The 20,668-nt window shown below is 34.3% G+C and overlaps 1 protein-coding gene across 1 annotated transcript in view; it reads left to right on the forward strand.

The window, feature by feature from the left end:
• Positions 1-1,909: 1,909 nt before the first annotated feature.
• The window catches only part of LOC129225769 (glycoprotein 3-alpha-L-fucosyltransferase A-like), a 70,447-nt gene continuing 51,688 nt past the window's right edge, over positions 1,910-20,668 (forward strand). The window contains exon 1 of the mRNA XM_054860275.1: positions 1,910-2,137. The gene's annotated coding sequence lies outside the window, so the exon portion shown is untranslated. The remainder of the gene's footprint in view (positions 2,138-20,668) is intronic.

Here is a 20,668-nt window from a genome sequence, read left to right on the forward strand (position 1 = left end):
CCCCACACACAAACACACACGCCTACATACACACACTCGTGATTGCGAAAAACATAATTTGAATTCAAGATGCTAAAATTCAAATAAATTTAATTGAATTTTAGCATCTTGAATTCAAATTATGTTTTTCGCAATCACGAGTGTGTGTATGTAGGCGTGTGTGTTTGTGTGTGGGGGTATGTGTGTTTGTGTGTAGGGGATATGTGTATGTGTGTGTAGGCATGTGTGTTTGTGTCTGTGTGCTGGCATAAGTGTGTGGGTAGTTATGTGTATGAATATGTATGTGGGGGCGGGTATGTGTATGTGTGTGTAGGCATATGTGTTTGTGTCTGTGTGCAGGCATGAATGTGTGGTTAGTTGTGTGTATGTTTTTGTGTGTGTGTATGTGTCTGTATGTATGCGTGTGTGTATGTGTATGAGTTATGTGGTTGTGTGTATGTGTGTGCATGTGTGCGTGTGTGTAGTTGTGTATGTATGCGCGTGTGTGTAGGACATGGATGCAACCTGGAGACGGCTTTCGCTATAGGAGCAGCATCGTGAGAAGCCGGTCGACGGTGATGGTGCGGAGGGTGGCGTTGGGAAAATAAAATGATATAGGATGCCAAAAACAGTCAAATGAAAGCAATAAGGAATCGTGATTGCTAAACACACACACATACAATAGAAATTGAGATAATGATTTTATATAAGAAGAACGAAAACATAATTAACAACTCCAATAAACTATAGGAGGCGCTGCAGCTACTGTCTAATGGCGGATGAAAAAGGTAAAACAAACAAATACAGTAACTTATAACTTGCTTTGACGCTTAGTGAATGACGGTAATTTTTCATCGTGTTTGTGGGAAGCTTTCTTTTCTATTCTTCTGAAATTACATTACAACACAAACTGTCTGAAACCTGTAATTTAGCCGAAGAAAACACGTGGAATGGAATGTTTTACCTTTTTCTTTAGCGTTGTTAATCACCGCAAGGTAGCGTATTCGATCTCTGGAGTTGCGAATTGCAAAATATAGAAGTACGAACATTGTTATGAACTTTAAAATGATAGCTAGAAAATTATTGCAAAAAAAAAAAAATTAACAAAAGCAAACCCAGTGATTATAATTTGTGAAAAATCAGTCAACTTTGATAAACCTTAAAATGGGATACTAGTGGAGCAAAGACGGTCACACAACACACACAACACACACAGTTTGGCTCAAATACTTGACAGTTTTAGTCGCACATTCGATTCAGCATTTAATTTGATTTTGTATTAATCTCTGTATGTTGAAAATCCCTTCACATAGAATACATATTAATCGTTTGAATGCTGAACAATTTTCTTGTCGGCATACTAAAAGTACGGAATAAAATACGCACATTAAACTCTTATAATTAACTGTAATTATCACACTAAAAGTATTTTTTGCTAACAAAATTACATTTCTAATCACACTTCTAACAAGTGAAACTTTCTGCACAAATTTCATGAATTCCTTTTCTACTTGTAGCACAAATTATGATGCATGGCGCCCCCCCCCCTCCTTTTTTGCGTCCTTAGGGCAAGGTTGACGCTTTCTTGCAGGACCCAGTCCGCCTCTGAACACAACCTTAAAATTTTGAGACCAAAAATTAAATTTCCGTTTATGTATTACAAATCAATAAAAATCTTTGTATGACGTTGAAGTTCAAAAAAATGGATTCAGAGATAAAAGCAACTCTGTGACATGGTTACATTTCAGTAAGATGTGTCTCTCAAGGTCAAATCCTGAATCCATACCTGAGAAAAATTGAAGCACGCTTCAATAATTTTAACTTTTACTTTGGCGAGGAACTGAATGTCGCCAACTTTGGTAACCTGAATTGCGGCTTCTTTTTATCGATTTGTTCTCTCGTGCTTCGAAGAACGGATGTGGATCACAACAGAGACGAATAGTTAGTTGCCTGAATTGGATGTTCAAGAAAGTGTGTGTGTGTGCTCTGCAGTCGTCAAAATATTTCTCTTTTTGAGCGGCCTTTTGCTTTTTTTTTAATTTAAATTTTGCAGTTCGTGGTTTTTGATCAGCAGATGTTATTGATTATGAAAACGTCTCAGATTGGTTACTCTTAACATTGCGGACAGTTTTTTTCAAAATTTTTGAAATAAAAGCAGGTATGTAATATTATTCCTTGATATATGATTTGATTTAAAATTAATGGAGTAGTCAAGTGACTACGAATTTTGTGTAAAGTTTGGCAGTTTTTAAAAAGTAAATGCTCATGTCGTAAGTCTTAACCATGTCTATTCTTGAAATATTTTTGAGTGTTATTTTAAAAACAATGCTTATTTATTACTTTGTTTTTTCACCCTAACCAGACCCGTTATTTGGGGTGGGGGAATTTAGAGTTTAATTTCTCAATTGCATGACCTCCCCGCCCCCACACCATTTAGTTTTACGCTTAAATAGCCTGGATTTCGCCTAAAATGTCAAAATTTGCATTAAATTGAAAAGAAGTGTAGAAGCTCAGCTTCCGTGAGTTCAATTAAGCCCTTTGAGGTTGATTTAAATATCTATTTTAAACAATGCATTTTTTTTTTTTTTTGTTACTGCCATTATTCGAAACAAACACACAAGTAAGAAAGGAATTTTATAAATCATTTTATTTTGTACAGCTAGAAAAATCCTCCTTACGTGAATGGTCAGGGGAAAGTCCTGTTGAATAATTTTCAAAATAACCTGAAAATTGTCTAAATAGGAGGATGAAAGCATGGCTGCGAATGATAATCAATTGCAGAACTATCTGCAGAAGTAAAATCAATTTGAATTCTATTCTTAACTGCCAAGCATGCATGACGTTGCTTGAATGATATCATATGCCTTTTAAAATCAGAAGAAATTACTTCGCTCATAATTTCAAAACAGGGTGCCAGGCCCGCGCCGAGCCTGATCGGCGCCGTCGTGCGAATGTCTTTTGAGCGCCTTTACTCATTAAGTTTCGAGCAAAATATAGCTAACACCTGGGGCAAGGTTTTGTAAACAAATGTAATATGGAAAAAAATACGTTTGGCATAAAGAGATGGCCAGTTTCAGTGAATCAAAGCATTTCACCCCAACAATTTAAATTTAAAAAAAATCTTGGAATTTGATTGAAATAATTATTGCTTGTTTTAGTCTAATAAGTACTTCCAAAAAAAAAAAGGGAAACAGCTATTATGAAGCTTAAATTTCTAATATTTGATATACTGTCCAGAGAAAGCAAGATGTCTATTTCCGGACTTCGTATTGATCAATTTTAATTAGTTTCTGAAGAAAATGTTTCAAAATGTAGAAAATTGTGAAAATACACTTTATAGAGACAGTGGGTATTTTCAAGTGTGCCTGCCCGAAAAAAAACTGGACGGGTTTTTTCGTGCTGAGCCCGGTTTGACGAACCCTGCCTTTGATATGCTAATGCATTTTTGGAGAGAAAATATTTTTAAGGCTACAATAGAGTTTTAAAATGCCCGATGAAAATTTTGTTTTTTCATTTTTTTCTTAAAATTAATCTTTGAACTGTGGTTTATTCATGGCAAAAAAAAAAAAAAAAAAAAAAAATCCGACTATTTTTACAGAAATTGTAAGCTGTTCTGTCAGTGTTATACAGTGAGTGTTTTGTGAACAAATGTTTCATTTAGTGCAAATATCTCATCATCGTAAAATTTCGATTTATGTGTATCTTTCAAATGCTCCCTACAGATCAGGATTTCATTACTTTGAGTTTTTTTTCAGATTGATAATGAGATACAAATAAAAAAAAAAAAAAAAAATAGGGAGCAAATTTTCAATACCATCACTTCTTTTTTTTAAAAAAAATAAGGGTTAAATCCTAATTTTGTTGACTTTTTTCAGAAAAATTCGAAATTGTAACGATAACTCTGTTTTCGACACCTTTTGAACAAAATATTGTGGTTAATGAAATTTTGCTCCCCAAGTTTTCTTTAAATATGAAATATGCATATGTGTAGAGAAAATCAAGTTTAAAAGAAAATTGGTGCTCATCGAGTGATTTTTGTGGTTCAAATATTTACGATTAAAAAATACACTATCCTCTTTTTTTTTTAAAAAACTCTATTCAGAATTTTTCAACAAAACTTTACACATTACTTCCCGTCATTAAGATCTATAACTCATAAAAATTTCAGAACTGTATCTTCAAAATAAAAAAAAATAAAAATGATTTTCATACTCCATTGTAGTTTTAAACATCAAAGTTAACGCCGCTCTAAATATCTTTCTAAACTTTAATTGATACATAATTATTTAAAGTTATATGCCCGTCAAAACATGATAAGAGAGTACTGAATAGGTTTCTAAACTGAAGTGGAAAATATTCCCGCTTAAAATCTGAAACTGAAATCACATTTCCAGTAAAATCAAAAATTCTAAAATACGAAACCGTTACTAAAGGCGTATAATTTAATGTCTAAAACAAATACATAGTCTCTCCAAAGCTTTTTTTTTTAAATTTAATACACAAATAGTTAAAGAAATAAAAGGGGGTTGGGATGAGAATCGAGTGATTATGGTGTCGTTACTTTTCGGAATTAAAAAGTTAACATAAGTTATCGTCTTCAATTTCTAAATATTACGCACATCTAAATAATAAGCAAAGGAGTTTACCCTGTTCTTTGTATGTACGAAGCAATGAAATTAATAAAAATTAAAAATAATAAAAAGACTATAATTGCAGAAATTTAATTGCAAGATATTCACCGCAAGAACCAAAATGGGGAGTAGAAAATTTCTTGCGCCTCGTATGCTCATTGCTCAATCTTGTGTACCGACCGAAAGACATATCGACATACCGAAATTGCATTCACGGCTCCGCATTAAGAAGGAAAAGGCTATTTGCGTGCATCAATCAAAGCTACAGTCGATTTCCGCTACAACGCGATCCGATTTACGCGAAATGGCTATAACGCTATTTTTTCACCAGTAAAGAATTTTAGGCCTAACGCGAATTCCTCACCCGCAACGCGATATTTTTTGATGGGGAATCGTGGTGTGTAAGTATTGTCTTTGTAATTGGGTACAATTTTTTTTCGTCAATATAGACCTTCACCCCTCTCGCATCACTGAAAGCGGAAGTTCCCGCACCGTACTAGTCTGAACATCGCTTATACAAATAACTACTCCTTATCTTTCGTTTATTTTTTTTTAAATCTAAATGAGAAAGTTGATGAAATATAAGACATCTAAGAGCGCCGTTTCATATAAAGTTTGTGAAGATAGAAGGAAAAAAGAAAAAGTTCTTGGCAATTAAAAGAAAGCTAAAGCTTCTCCTTGCTAAAGCTTTTTGAAAATCTGAATCTCAACTAAAAAATGCGTCGAAGGTAGCACGACAATTAGGTATGAGTGAATCTTCCGTATTCCATACATACAATTAAAAGTCAAGAAAAGGGAACCCATAAAAGTTTACCGAGTAATGTTTTAGTAAAATGCAAAAAAATTATGAAAATGGAAGCTGCTCTTGTTTATTGTTAACTAAAGAAACCAGGAAGAGGTGTGTTGCCATAGATGGAAACTTTATAAAAAATTAGTGAAGCAACTGTTTAAAAATATATTAGATTAATGGTTTGATTACGCAGCATAAATCATTATCATCTTCACTTTAAGTTACGAATATCATTATTAGATCTACTGTACAGTACAACTATAGTACATTAGCTTTTCTTACTGTACACTGTACGCACCGTATACTGGTTAATTTTATGTCTTTCTTTCCCATTGATCATTGGTTTTGTGCATTGTAGCAGTATTTAACGTTGAATAAAACTTTTTTTTTTTTTAAATATTAGTAAACATTCAGTTCTTTATGTAAGAAACAGTAATGTATAGTTACGAAATGGTTTTTTAACAGTTGAGGAGTTGTTTACAAGTGTCTAAAATAATTGGATATGTTTATAAAAGTTTTTACACGTACCCTTTTCCACAACGCGAAATTTCGACTTACGCGAAATGTCTTGAAACTCATCCCTCGAGTAAGTCGGGACTCGACTGTACTGTTCAACGACTTCTTATAATGATGGGTAATGGACAGCATTCCCCTTTTCTCTTCAAAATGGGCAAGAGTTCTTTATTTTTATATCGGAAACCTTATTAAATTCAAATGAACATGAAACACCGGCAGAACATGAAACACCGTGGGGACTGTTCATACCCTTTCTACCACTGCCTTGTAAATGCCAACTGGTTCATAAAATTCACTCTGATAACACTAGATGGTTGCACCGTATTCATGGGTCGCGCAACAACATCAGTTACACCCGCCTAAAATTCTTATGTAAATCCAAACTAACGACTATCTGTTACTGTACCCTTTTCTGTTTTTGGTGCCGTTACCGTAATTTGTGTTTATGTCCCTTGGCTCAATTTATAGGGTACTAGCTGCGTTGCCCGGCTTTGCCCGGTCCACCTTGAAAATAAAAACTGTGTCAAGTGACGCATATTCAACAATCAGGCGTAAAAAAAATAAATAAATAAATAAATAAATAAAATAACAATAATAACATGATTTCCTTTCCAAACAATGACGACATATATTAAAGTACTTATAAGAAATTAAATCCAGAAAGATGGATTTATTGAGTAACCGTTAAAACACAAAATAAAATAAGTTTAAGGAATTAAAATGCGAAAGAAAATGGTTCATAATTTATGGAATCGAGATTTCATAAACTTGATTTTAAAAGGCTTGTAACTTTTTTTCCTTCCTAGATGAAAGCTTATATTTTCGACCATAGGTCGAGTTAGATCTGGAGTAAAAAAGGTCGCTTTTCCTAATGACGTCAAAAAAAAGTTGTGGGAGAATTCCTTCACTTTTTATTGATTTATTTAATGAAGAAAGTAGTGCCTAATTTTCAACTAAGCCTAAAAAAGCTCGAGCTAAAAACGCAAATAACTCCCGCCGTAATAAAGTTAAAGCATTGAAACAAATTGCGTAGAAAGCGGAAAATTCTACCCTTTCTAACGATATGTAATATTAATGTGTGCAAGTAATTTTTCACCCCATATTTAAGAATTTATGCGAAAATCGGACGTAAATTGGAATAAAAAAAGAACTATTCATCGAATTTTATTCGAACTGGTCTGCAAACCTTTTCAGGACTTAAAGGAACAAATTGTGAAAATTTCAGCGCAATCAGCCGGGTAGTTCTCGAGTTTTGCGAGTTCAAACACACAGACGCTTTTTGGGGACTTCATTTTATACTATGTAGAGATTTGTTGAATCCGTACTTCCATCAATTCCAACGATCTAGATCCCCTGTTAGTCCAGATTAATGAGGCTCGATGGTGCAAACTTACAGGCCTCCGAGATCACTTTATGGATATCTTAAAAGTGTTATGACAAATAAACAGACCATTGCAAGGACACGTTCGAAAGCTCAAAACTCATTAGAATATTCGGCGACAGAAGAAAAGTGAAGATTCAAAACTTGAAACAGAGCATAACTCAAATTTATTACCCATAAAACGCGTGCACGACCAATAATTGCATCACAATATAGTCACATTTCACACTCAAAGGTTTCGCAGGAAGTAGCGTTCGACGTAGTGGTATAGAGAAAATTTCAGAATTCATTTTTCTTAGTCGGTTTTTTCTTTCTTTTGTATTATTTAGGTGCAACAAGAGTGATATTAAGTCTATTTTTGATATTCATCTCAGTGGCGTAGTGTGGCTCTTGAAGCGGGAAACACTGAGACTTGAAGCGAGCAAAAAGAAAAAAATAATAAATATATTCACACGTAGAAATGCCGGCTAGACAATAAAAAGAATATCATTTCGAAATACTAAGAATTATACGCACCTCACAAAGTATTCCATGATCTTTTATGTGTGCTCTTCGAAAAGAAGCATATTTATTTACTCGTTTCGTAAAACTGCTTTTAAATATGACATTCCAAATGTACGCCTTGTCACATAAGTTGCTTTCCCCATAAAACAAAACTTCCCTTTTCCCTTTTTTTTTTCAAATTTAAAATTCATACTGTATCCGTTTTTGAAATCTGTGTCTAGCACTGGCGAACGATTCCACTTAAAAAAAACGAGCTGATGTGTGCAACACATGACTTCCTTTTACTCCACTTTAATGTCATTTCCCCATTACTGGCAATTTTAATGTGATTCAATAGTTTACTCTCTAAATATCACCAACAGTTGCCAAATTGAAACAGATTTAAAAAAAAAAAAAAAAAAAAACGCCAAATTTGACGCCAAGTTAGCGACAAAACTTTGCGACCAAAAGACTGGCGATATGTCGCCAAGTGTCCGCCAAATTATAACACCACTTGAGTTTACATCGAAATTAACAATGATTTCCCCCCAAAAAGGAGCAAAAAACCCCTTTAGAAACACCCGAATGCAACCAAAAGAGGAGGTACACAACTAGACCCCCACTAGAAGTCTACATACCAAATTTCAACTTTCTTGGACTTACCGTTCTTGAGTTATGCGACATACATACGCACATACAGACGTCACGAGAAAATTCATTGTAATTAACTCGGGAATCATCATTATGGATATTTCGCGTGTCTATACGTTCCTAGGCACATATACACGATTGGTCGAGTTGGAAAAAAAAAAAAAAACAATATTCATTCGGGGGTGAGTAAAATGGAAATTAGGTCGATTGAAATTTTTTTCGCGAATACAATACTTACTCTTTTTACTTTTACAAAAAAGGAATAGGTTGAGGATGGGTGGTACTTTCTGAACTTTTCAATTTTAAGCGTGCTTTCGCAGTCCTTTTTATGAAGCTTTGCATTATCAGTTTTTCTTCAACTTAGTTTAATACGGTACTAAATTGATCAATCTAAATCAATCCTAATACAAAAAATTGATAAAAATCTCCCATCACCGCAACATTGAAAAAAAAAAAAAAAAAAAGAGTAGACCCGAGTCTTGCGCAGATTCGCAAAAGGTTTTACCTAAGAAAATCAGACATTAGCTAAAATTTGTGTTTCAAGCTTTCAAATGGATATATAACCCTACTCTCAGAATCCTGAATTGTATAATTTGCTTATTAGTTTTATTATTACTTTTTTTCTATGATCATATCAGTTGTAGGTGACAAAAAGAAAAGGTATCCCATATTCGGTGCTTTTACCCGAATAGTTTATTACTAGGATTGGCAATAGTGTGTCAGAAAATGGGGATTTTTTCCTCTGCACAAATACATATTGCACGGAGGGAAAAAAAACAACAATGCATTTCTCGCTTGGAGGGAGTCAACCTTAATAACCCTTAAAAAACAAAAAAAATTTGGAACCTAATTAGAACCAGTGAAAACGTCTAACATGCATCAGTGAAGAAAAATAGAAATGTTTTCACTTGAGTGAACATGAAACAAAGAATACCGTAGAAAAAAGAATATTACATATTTTTACTTCATTTTAAGCATTTTTCGCTTACTTTTAGTTAGAAGATTAAAGAGCCATTATTATCAGAATTATTTCAGCATACTTAAAGAGGGTAAGCTGAGTCGCGGTTACAAGCTTTTCAAGAACAATAGAAAACAAATTTTCGAAATAATTCCGAAAATTATAGTTCAAGTTAGATGGATCTTCTTTGCAGTTGCACATATCATTATTGGCTTTAGAATAGAATATGCATGAGGCTTTTTTTATGCAATGGGGAGGGGGGGGGCGGAATAAACCCTAGAATTTGGTTCTAATAGCGGCCATTTTTATTCGAAAATGGTATGAAATAATTAATTTATAATGCCTAGATTGTTTCTATATTATAGTTCGACCGCGAACAAATGACCCTTATCAATCATTTGAGAAAAAAATAGTCCATTTCTTAAAATAGGTAGAGAGAAGGAAGAGAGGACGCGTACCATATTTTGGAATTTAGCAACATTTTGGCGATATGAAAAAGAAATTACTCCTAGTATATTTTCTTAATGTGATTATCTGGACCTGAAAGATTTGAGATGCTACAATAACTGCGTTGAGTTGGCGAAAAAGTAAAAATAACAAGCCTTGCATTCTTTATTGCAACCCAACCAGTTTTCACTTAGAAATGTAAATGAGGATATAATTAGAACCAATTTTCAATTGAAATTAATCAACGGGGGCATTGTTATCTCTGACCAATGGCTTCTGAAAGAAGTAAAACCAAGATCCACCCACTTACGTAGGTCCACTTACGTTACCTGTCCAATGAGACAACTGCTTTGACCCCACAAAATCAAAATGTTTTACCTCTTTGGCTATTTTCTTAAATTCCTAGGTGACGTATTCAATCTATAGAATCTATGACGCACTTAAAAATTTCGTTCCAACTTTTCTCCCCACATCGCTCCTTTACGAAAATGGACAATTCTGAAACGGGTCGGAGCAAAGGCTCAACTTTTCGTGGTCAGACTTTACTGATTCAAAACGTAGGTTATAGGTCTGTAAAAACACAATAATGATACTAAAATGAAGTAATATATCATAAAATCACTTATCGCTCTTTAACCAGCTCATTTGCCATTAAATATGTACTACTTTTAATACAACTAGCATGAGTGAAATAATTACATCTGCGATAAGAGACGACTAAACATTTCTGTGTAAAAAATTTTAAATTAAAAAAAAAAACCGACTGGGTCGCAAATGTAGAATCAAGAGGGAATATTGAAAATCCTTTTAAAAGCCTTGTACTATTAAAAACCAATTACAAGTATTTTATTTGTTAACAAATAGAAACTAGCAACAGATAAAAATTTTAAATTATTGTCGGTCAACAATGAATTCGGTTACTAATCGCTGAATAAAGGCTTAGCCGTATTTAAAATCTGGTTTAAAAAGCGTTATAGTTCGAATTCTATATAACGCGGAAGTCCCTAACCCATTCTATCAGACGCAGGAAAAATACCCTTTATTTTGGTACAAAATTTAAAGTTTTTAAAATATATTTTCATTGCAAAAATCGCGAAAAACCTTTAAGAGGTTTTTAATTAATATCTTTGTTAATTAATGTCATCCGAAGACTCAACCTAGCTAAGAACACTATCGATCAACTTTACCTTCGAACAAAAAGAAGTTTTTCAAAATCAGTCCATCCGTTTAGGCGCTAGAGTGCCAGACACAAATATACACACACACACACCTCTCAAACTTATAACCCCGTTCCTTTGTGTGTCGGGGGTTAAAAATAACAATAAGACGAGAACTAACATTGAATTAAAAATTACCCCTCCCCCATCCCTGATTGTCGATCTCATATTAAAATGGTTTTCGCGGGTCAGAAATCATATAAAATTTAATATATTTAATTTGTTCCAAATGACTTTGAAAAACACGGAAAAGGAAAGAGTTACAATTTAGTAAAACTTGCTGGAGTGAAAAAGCAAAATGAAGATGGAAATTGAAAATCCTATTAAGTCTTCCAATTTAAATGGATTTTCAGCATCTACTAAAAGTATTGTATTTTATTTGTTAACAAATAAATCGGCCCTAGATAAAATTTTTAAATCGTTGGGCTTTCTTTCCTTGTCGGCCAACAATGACATCAGCCCCCCCCCCCCCCCCCCTCGATGGGAAGTCAGTGTGACCTAACAAAAATTTCTTTATTTGGCAATTTTTGTCTTACAATTCGGCAAAATTATCATCATTCGGCAAAATTTGGAGCTCCATTTGGAAAATTGAGAATTCCCCCCCTCCGAATTTAGGGCTCGGCACACTTCTGAATGATATCATTACCAATCACGTGAATAAAGGCTTTTTACTTTTATTTAAAATTAGTTTTATTAATGCTGAAAAAGATCATATGAATCCAGCTCTACATAACTGGCCATGATGGCCTGATTGATAAGACATCATAAATTCACCAGGGGAAAAAAAAGGTTTTTTAGTTAGCGAAACTCAGCTTTTTAAAATTGACTTTTCCATTGTTTACGCGAGTACAAGTAGCGTGAAACATTAAGTTTTAATTAAGATTTTTGAAATCGCTCTTACTCCTTTCAGTGCTGATTCGAGCCTGGCAGGTTGGAAAGCCCGCAAAAAAAAAAAAAAAAAAAAGTCCCTCGTATACGTTTGGTTTCTAGCTTGAGTGTTAGGAAATAAAACTCTTGCATTCGTTTTAAAATTGAGGCTTTGTAAATAACCCATGGGCATTCAAAAAAATTTACATTTTGATTATGTTTTCGTGACTTTAGTATTTAAATTTTCTTTTGGGAGGGGGGGGGAAACGTTTCGGTTTCGATTAAAGATTTTCTATAACCATTACAATTCACAAGGTCAAATTGTTGATAAAATTTGCGTATTATTACTAAGTCTAGTTTTTGCACCGACAACATATGTAGCTGCAAGTAGAGATTGTTCCCTGAAAACGTTTCTCGTTTCCCTGGTGATTGCTTCAAACTTTTAAGCAAGGAGAGAAACAATTTTATTTTAAATTACATTGATAAAAGTATTAAGAAAAAATATATTTCAGTATTAAAAAAATTGCAAAATGCAATGAGTTTTTTGAGACACGTTAATTAAAAACGGAAGAGGTTTATGAATGAAATTTCTAGTCTACTAAACGGAAAGAGATATACATCAGAAATTAGATATTCAGCGATTTGTTGGTGTAACTTCAGACACACAGAATTGTCAAACAGAATAAATGCAATGACGAAAAACATCACGTGACGTCTGACATTGATGAAAAAGATCTGCAAACGATATTCAGGAAAAATGTTGAACTAACAGGAAGCCCTATTTTGCCATTTTTAGTTCGCTTTTTGTAGAACAGGGGAATCTGACATCAATTATTAACTTTAAATTTGGTATCGGAACAGGAACATATCCATTTAAGAAGGTTTTTCTTTCTTTTTTATGTGTATTGATTGTAGAGAGAAAAACTTTATGATATCAGAAGAGAATAAATCGTAACAAAAAAAAAATGTCGAAAATTTTAGAAGTTCAATGTTTTTGTATACAAGAGAAATACGAAAGATATTAAGCTTGACCACGGAGCGGAATCACCATTTGTAGTATTTGAAATAGCAGGTAAAATCAGCCAGAAAGCGCACAGCAGCAAGAGGCGCGTTCCCAATGATCCTATTTATTACCAAAAAAAAAAAAAAAACCAGCCTACTATTACAAATAACACAAATGATGTTTCCGCTTCAAGGTCATCCGCCATCTCTCCGTGGTCAAGCTTTATACAAACTTCGTGCTTTATCTTAAGACCTCTCATTAATGTACGCCAGGTAAAAACTGGCTTTGCCACGAAGAGATTACGGTCAAGAAAAACCCGAACTAATAGGAACAATTTAGGTAGTTCGGATTTCAAACTTTTCTGGATTTTTTTAAAATTGCCAAGAAAATACCGTTTAGGAAAATACTCTTCCGTTTAATCAAATAAAGTGGTTGTGCAATTTGTATTAACAAGGCTCATGACACAGACTACGGCATTGAAATTTTAAGGATATTGTTTTGAGGGGTAATTTTCTTCGCCAAATTTAGGGGGATGAGCCCTTGCTTGTTCTTCGGGGGGGGGGACCTCTAGTAGCCCTGGTAGGTGCTGCTGTATAGCATGATTTAGAAAAAAAATTCAATGAAAGCCTACCTAGGATCTGATCTTTAAACGCGTTTTACTCGAAACTTAAAATAGTCCACTTGCATCCCTTTTCTTCTCACTGCCTCAAATGTAGTACATAAGAAGAAAATGTGGTTTTTGATAGATGTGGATAAAACTTGAAGGTTTCTGAAAGATTTTACATGCGTTTTCTACTTTCTTTTTTAAATTAGATATGTCATGAAATTGAGTTAAATTGTAAAAAATCAATTAAATCTTGTGTATAACTAGAACGAATACATACTGCGGATAATGAATAACTTTGTGCTGAACAGTAAAGTAACGTAAAATAACAACGTCTAAAAAGCACAAATTCGCAGTGCAAAAGTAGTGAGCTTATGGATGAAAAGACATCCGACAAAAGCTTAAAGCTTTTATCCATAAGCTCACTACGTTTTGCATTGAAAAAGGCGTTCCCTGAAACGCCGAAACATATGCCTGCAGTAATCTGCGAATTTGTGCTTTTTAGGCGTTGTTATTTTACGTTTATTTACATACTGCGGAGTTTATGATAGTAACTTAACTAGTATATTGGCAGAATACTAGAATTTGGTGAAACTATCAACTTGTATAAAGTTAACTTTTTAAAAGAGAGATATGTAGGATTTAATTAGCCCAAAATTATGTTATTCAGTTAGCAAAAGCAGTTTTTTTTTTGTTTTGTTTGTTTTGCACATTCAAATTGAGTTAGTTAAAATAAATCCTTCCATTCAATTTTATACACTAATGTCGAAAAAAAGTAAAGAAAGAACCATGATGCAACATAAAAAAAAGTCCCTAAAAAGTAAAAGTAATGTAAGTGCAAGAGATTAATTACAAAAAGTTTATATGGATGCATTGCTTGTTATTCGATGGTTACATTAGTCACACACAATCTTTCGTAAAAATGCCACGAAGGGGGGAAAAAAAAAGCTGCAATAAATATGTAGTATATTTTTAAAAATAGATTGTTTACCTTTTATAAATATATCAGCCAATATTAAATGCCTGCTTAACGTTCAGAAAAAATTAGACTCGTAACATAAGCATTGTTTCTCAGGGTTGCAAAAATGTTACGTTAGTCACGATGCCTTTTTATCCAACTGCGCGTGCGCGACGCAAAGGAGGGTAATGTGTTTATCAGTCTATGTATGTATGTCCGTTTCTGTGTGGCGTTCTAGGGGCTAAACGCCTTGGTCAATTTTGGTAATTCTTACGTCAATCGATTTGTCTTAACCTTGAGAGTGTCACTAAACACATGACAGTAATCACAATTCACCATATCAACAACCAGTTGACAAAATATGGCAGTTCGGGATCGGCGCACGTTTGGTGTTGCACACTGTGTCGCAGGCTACCTGCGTGCGACAAATGCAGGTAGTTTTCGCTGTCTGAATTTTTGTGTCTACTAAGTCTACTAATTGGGATCTTAGTGGCCGAGTGGTCTAAGCGATTGCTTCTCCCACTTGAGGCGGTGGGTCAAGACACCCTCTCTCCGAATGTACTTTCCCCTCTTTCTGATGCGAATTCTTTCATGTGTTCCTTATTTGTATTCTGTACTGTAATCAAAAATATATTATGTGTAACGAAGGCAAGACACTCAGATTGTAGTCCTCATCAAAATAAACCCGTGCAATAAGCACCAAACGAAAGAAAGTCTACTAATTCGATTTTCATCTCTAACATGTTGCATTTGTTTTTGCCTTGATTCAAGGGACTGAGTTTCGGGACGTGTACTTTCTCGACAGGCTTTTTTAGTTTTGTGAGAAAGATTTGATTGACGGGGGGGGGGGGACGTTATCGATTTTGCGTCATCATGAGTCATACAGGCTGTTTATATAGCTGTACTGTGGTTGACTTAAGTTTGCGCATTTTTGCCGAAGACCAAGCACGTGTAGCTTTAAGCGAAGTTAGGTCCCTGGAGGGACTAATTATCAGTAGTTTAGACCACCGCAAGTTACTAAATAGACCTCACGATACAAACTCTCTCAATGAAATGACAAGATTGCGAAATGTACCGTATCAGAATCATAATAACTAAGTCGATGAAAATTAACTAAAAAGTGTCAAATAAAAAGTCATTAAATAAAAACAAAAAACCCGACTGCGTAAAAACCAGAAAAAACTAAAAAGAAAAATGTATAAGTCCAGTAGTTTAGAATGTTATTAAGTATTACTGAATAACTACACCGTTGAAATAGTTTTATAACCGTACACAGATAAGACAAATCATAAATTCAAAAGCAGAATAGAATGATCAACAGTCGGGGTCCATTCAAATTTTACGGGGTTCCTTGAATCAGAGAGGAATGGGCCCCGACTGTTGATCATTCTATTCTGCTTTTGAATTTATGATTTGTCTTATCTGTGTACGGTTATAAAACTATTTCAACGGTGTAGTTATTCAGTAATACTTAATAACATTCTAAACTACTGGGCTTATACATTTTTCTTTTTAGTTTTTTTGGTTTTTACGCAGTCGGGTTTTTTTTTTTTTTTTGTTTTTATTTAATGTTTTTTTTTTTTTTGCTGAAATAATACCTATCTGCCATTATTTTGCTTCAAATTCTTGGTAGAAATGAAAAATAGTCACCTTGTACATTTTAAATCTGCATATTAAACCAAGAAATTTTTTAACTTCAGGTTTTAAGTAAAAAGAGTTAGAAAATCAGCTGCGAATGTTACGTTAGTCACTATGGAATGACCCTAGTTTCAAAATGCATGATCTCGATTTCTGCTAGAAACGGAGTATAAGTAACCAATTAAATAAGTTGGTAGGTCCTGCAGTTTTTTATTAGAAACGTTGCCACGTTTTCAGCGCTCGTTCAGCTGATATCAACGTTGAAGCAGGAGTTACTGATTCGTAAATGGAATATGAAATTTTTCATTTCCCTTAACGACTTGCACGCACTCATATCCTAACAGCTGACTTAACGGAAGGTGGCATTGATTTCCAGAGGTCGCGCTTTCTAATTGCTTAGACACCAGTGGTCAATTCTGGCATATTTTAATTCAATAAGGGCTAATGCTTTTTTTTTTACTTTACCTAGAATATGGTCTCTTCGATAAAAAAAATAGTTACGTGTATCTAATTTTTGATTGTTATGAAAAAAAAAAAAAAAAAGCAGCAAACTTAGCTCAGCCAGAATTTACCTTAAGGAAAAGGGGGAGGGGTGGGAGATATACATAAGTCAGTTTTAACTTTTGATGAATAACAAAATTCACAAGGCATATTGTCAGCAATGGAACGTTTAGGGGTAAGGTCCCCTAAACGTTCGAAGAGGCTCTTTGGGGGGATTTTTTTTAATGACTTTAAATTGATTTAGAATTGACTTTTAATAATGTCTTCAGCCTTTTTTTTTCATTATCATTTTATTGAAGCAATTATTTTCACTGACATCGTGTTGAATACTAGTTTTTGGGCAGGCTCTAGGCGGCCCTGTCTCAAAAATTATTTCAGTACCTACTTAGTCTGAATTTTGCCTAAAATGTTTAAATTTTCATGAAATTGAAAAGCTTAGCTAGGCGCTTTCTAGGAGCTCAGCTTCCGTGAGCTCTTTTGCAAATTAAGCCCTGCGCCCACCCCTCAACTCAACGCTCCTGGCTGCCCGCAATTGTTCGTGTTAATGAGGTTTGACCATAGAGGGCAGTGGCGTAGCCAAAAAAAAGAAAAGAAATTTGGAGAAGGATATGATGTGGTCAAATTTTGCAGGATGAGATTTCTAGTTCCAGTCCTTTTCTGTGGTCTAAGTTGGAAAATTTCTGAATTTCTGATGGGGTTATATCCCCAAATTCCCCTCTGAACACACCACTGACAAAACGTTGGGCAACGAAAAATGTTTGAATCTCAGGCTCCAAATGTCTTAATCAGTCTTTACATTCAAGTGCTTATTCACGTCTTGATGCAGTTAAAACGGGGACCGGTCGAGCTTTTGCTTTAACAGGGGGTCATAATTGGAAAGGACGGAGTCAAAGTGCAATTTTGCCCAAATACAGTGGCCGCCGCTTATATGAATCACGTTTGTGATACACATTTTTGACTCCATAAAGCGGGCTGATTCAATAAAGCAGATAATTCAATAAAGCAGATAATTCAATAAAGCTGGATTTTGTTCTGTTTCTGACATTTGATTCATTAAAGCGGTTGATTCAATTAACCGCTGATTCAATTAACCAGTGTCCACTGTAGTGGGTTTTGGGAGATTTATTTGAATATATGCCCCCAAAATACAGCTTCAGGCAATATTTGGTTGCTTTAAGGGGGGAGGGCATGATCCCCTGGCGACCCCACGCCTGATTTGAATCCCCCCCCCCCTTTTCTAAAAATAAAAACCTACAGAATATCATAAAAATCGGAGAATATTTGCATGAAAGTGCATTATTTTCACATTCCCAAATCATTCAGTCCCATTCTACTCAGTTGAAATGGGAACTGGAGCGGCAAGCCGACAACGCGGAGTCATGTTCCGCGAAAATGAAATTCTGCCGATCTGTGTTTATGGGAGGATTGGGCCGATATGTAAATGAGAACAGCAACATAGAGAATATGCGTGTCTTGTAAAATTTATGTAACGTTGGCCTTCAACCTCGCTGTTGACTTTTTCGCCTCGGGCTGTAGAACGCGAACAACATGCAACAGGGAATCGTGATTCTGCCGTTGCATACTTTTGCAGATTTAATGAGCTGAATTGAATACAGAGATGGGCAATGTCGTTCTTTTTAATGATCCGTTCATCGGAGACTCGTTCATTTGAACAACTTCGTTAATGGGGTCTTTTCCAAAATTTTAAAAGTATTTTTTTTCTGAAAGAGCATGCTTAAAAACATAGGATCTGACCATTTAAAAAATAATTTGACTACGTAGAAACATTTTTTTGAAAACTGTTGTAATCGGTGCGCTTTCATTGTTTACGCTTCTGCCAATGACATCACAAAAGATTAAATGACATTCACTGATGTCATTCACAGAGTGTAATATTTAATTCGCATCTTTTCTCACATGAGCTGGTAACGATATGGTTGATAGCAAGCGTAGAGCGCAATATTTAATTCGCTTCTTGATTATCATAACGTGGAAACGCGGTAGAAAGATGCGCCTAAGCGGCCTAAATACATCATTTATGACATCACAAAGACCACGCCTTATTTTCAAAATCAGACATTTAAAAAAAATAATTTAAAAATTAAGTATTTGGGAAATGAAGGGGTTTTTTTTTTCCTCGCTCCATGGTTTTTTTTTTTTTTTTTTTTTTTTTGCTTTTTCTATCAATTCTAAAAGTAGTACTTTTGACTGAAGGAAACAACCCCATTTTAAAAAGTTGCGGGTATTTTCATTCCATCATTTTTTTTTTCTTTACGGAAAATCAACTAAAATTAGTTAATAGTAAGAGAATATGACGGTAAAAAGTTGTTAAAAAATTACTTCATTTATGTTTTGATGAAAAAACAATTATAGTTCATATTCTGAGGTATTTCTCGGTAACTAAGTGGTAAGATATTTGTTTCCCATTCCAAAAACCGCAGTATGATTCCGCCGAGGAACAAATTGAAAAAAAAAATATTTTGTGGAAAAAGAAAAGTAACATGACGTCAGAAAACTAGCAAAACTGATCTTAAAAAAAGAATAAAACTGAAACCTTTTACATACTAGAACTAAATATGAACTTACGTGAAATAATGCACTAATTTCAAATTATGGTCACAGGTGAAAATAAAACAAAAAATGAAATTGAATGTGTAAAAAACGAAAGTAATATCAAAAGATAAAAATCATAAGTGAATAAATAAATTTAGAAATAAAACGAGAGAGAGAGACCATATCGTTCAAAAGAAGGGTCGTTAATTTTTTAGGAGATCGTAGTGTGTCGTTCATTTTAAGAAGTCGATCATTTAGATCCGTTCGTTCATGAACGGCACGTTCCCAGTTAAATACGATGTTTCATATATTTTGCCAGTTTTTTTATGCGCTATTCAGAATGATATTATTATTAGAGCTTGGATTATATGCACAATAAAACAATGAAAATATGCAATAAAATGTTTTTATTTACACAAATACGTTTTCACAACTGAGTTAAAAACATGAACGGCCTTTCGATTTCTGCATCTTTTATATTTTTGGCGGTAACATGTACAAAAGATGTTATGCACAAAAATCGGACTACCCGAGAAAAACCCACAGGTCGCTCGATATTTTGCTCTTTGTAAAGAGCAAACTAGTTTTTCCTCTCCTTGATGAAAATAAAACCTTAAAAGTGGGTGAAAACGCAGTAAAATATGCAATTGTTTGAAATTTGTCGTTTTTATGCAGTTATACGCATTAACGTAAAAAAGAAGCAAAAATATGCAATTGCATACATGCGCATATGCATTTACATATGGTATAATCCCGAATCTAATTATTATTGATTGCATATGTTTTTTTATGTGTTCAAGACATTTTGTATAATTCATTGAGGGAGAGTTTACTTTTCAGATCAATCATACAGAATTAGTAAGGTGAAATTTTTTTCGCTCGAAGCGGGGGAATTTAGCAATTTTAGGCAACTACATGTGCGTAAAAATAAAAGGCTTGTGTGTGTGTGTGTGTTTTTTTTTTTTTTTTTTTTAAACAACCGCTTTTGCTTTTTTCAGAAAAGAACAGACATGAACACCTGAGAAAGAATGGGGTTGTTTCCTTCAGACAAAAGTACTACTTTTAGTCACTGAAGCTGATACAATGAGCAAAAAAAAAAAAAAAAAACATTGATCCCCAGAAAATACTTTTATTTTCCCAACAGTTATTTTTTAATTAATTTTCAAAATGTTCGATTTTTCAAACAAGGCGTGGTTTTTATGATGTCACAAATGATGAACTTAGGCGTGTATTCCACTGGCGCGCTGAATGCTGACGCTTGCTGTCTACTGCGTTTCCTCATTATGACAATTCAGAAGCAAATTAAATATTGCGCTATGCCGCTCCCTTTCCCCCCGGCTGCTGCGCCCCTGGCGAGAGCCACTCCTTCTAACCCCTTGGTACGCTACTGGTCAATCTCTTTCTGTTGATAACGCGTTTAAGAGAGCAACTATGGGGGCAATCCTTTTTTTTTTCTTTTTGTCAGTGAATGTTCAATTTTCGATGTGGTTA

This window comes from Uloborus diversus, chromosome 7 (assembly GCF_026930045.1).
Source record: "Uloborus diversus isolate 005 chromosome 7, Udiv.v.3.1, whole genome shotgun sequence".
NCBI lineage: Eukaryota > Metazoa > Arthropoda > Arachnida > Araneae > Uloboridae > Uloborus > Uloborus diversus.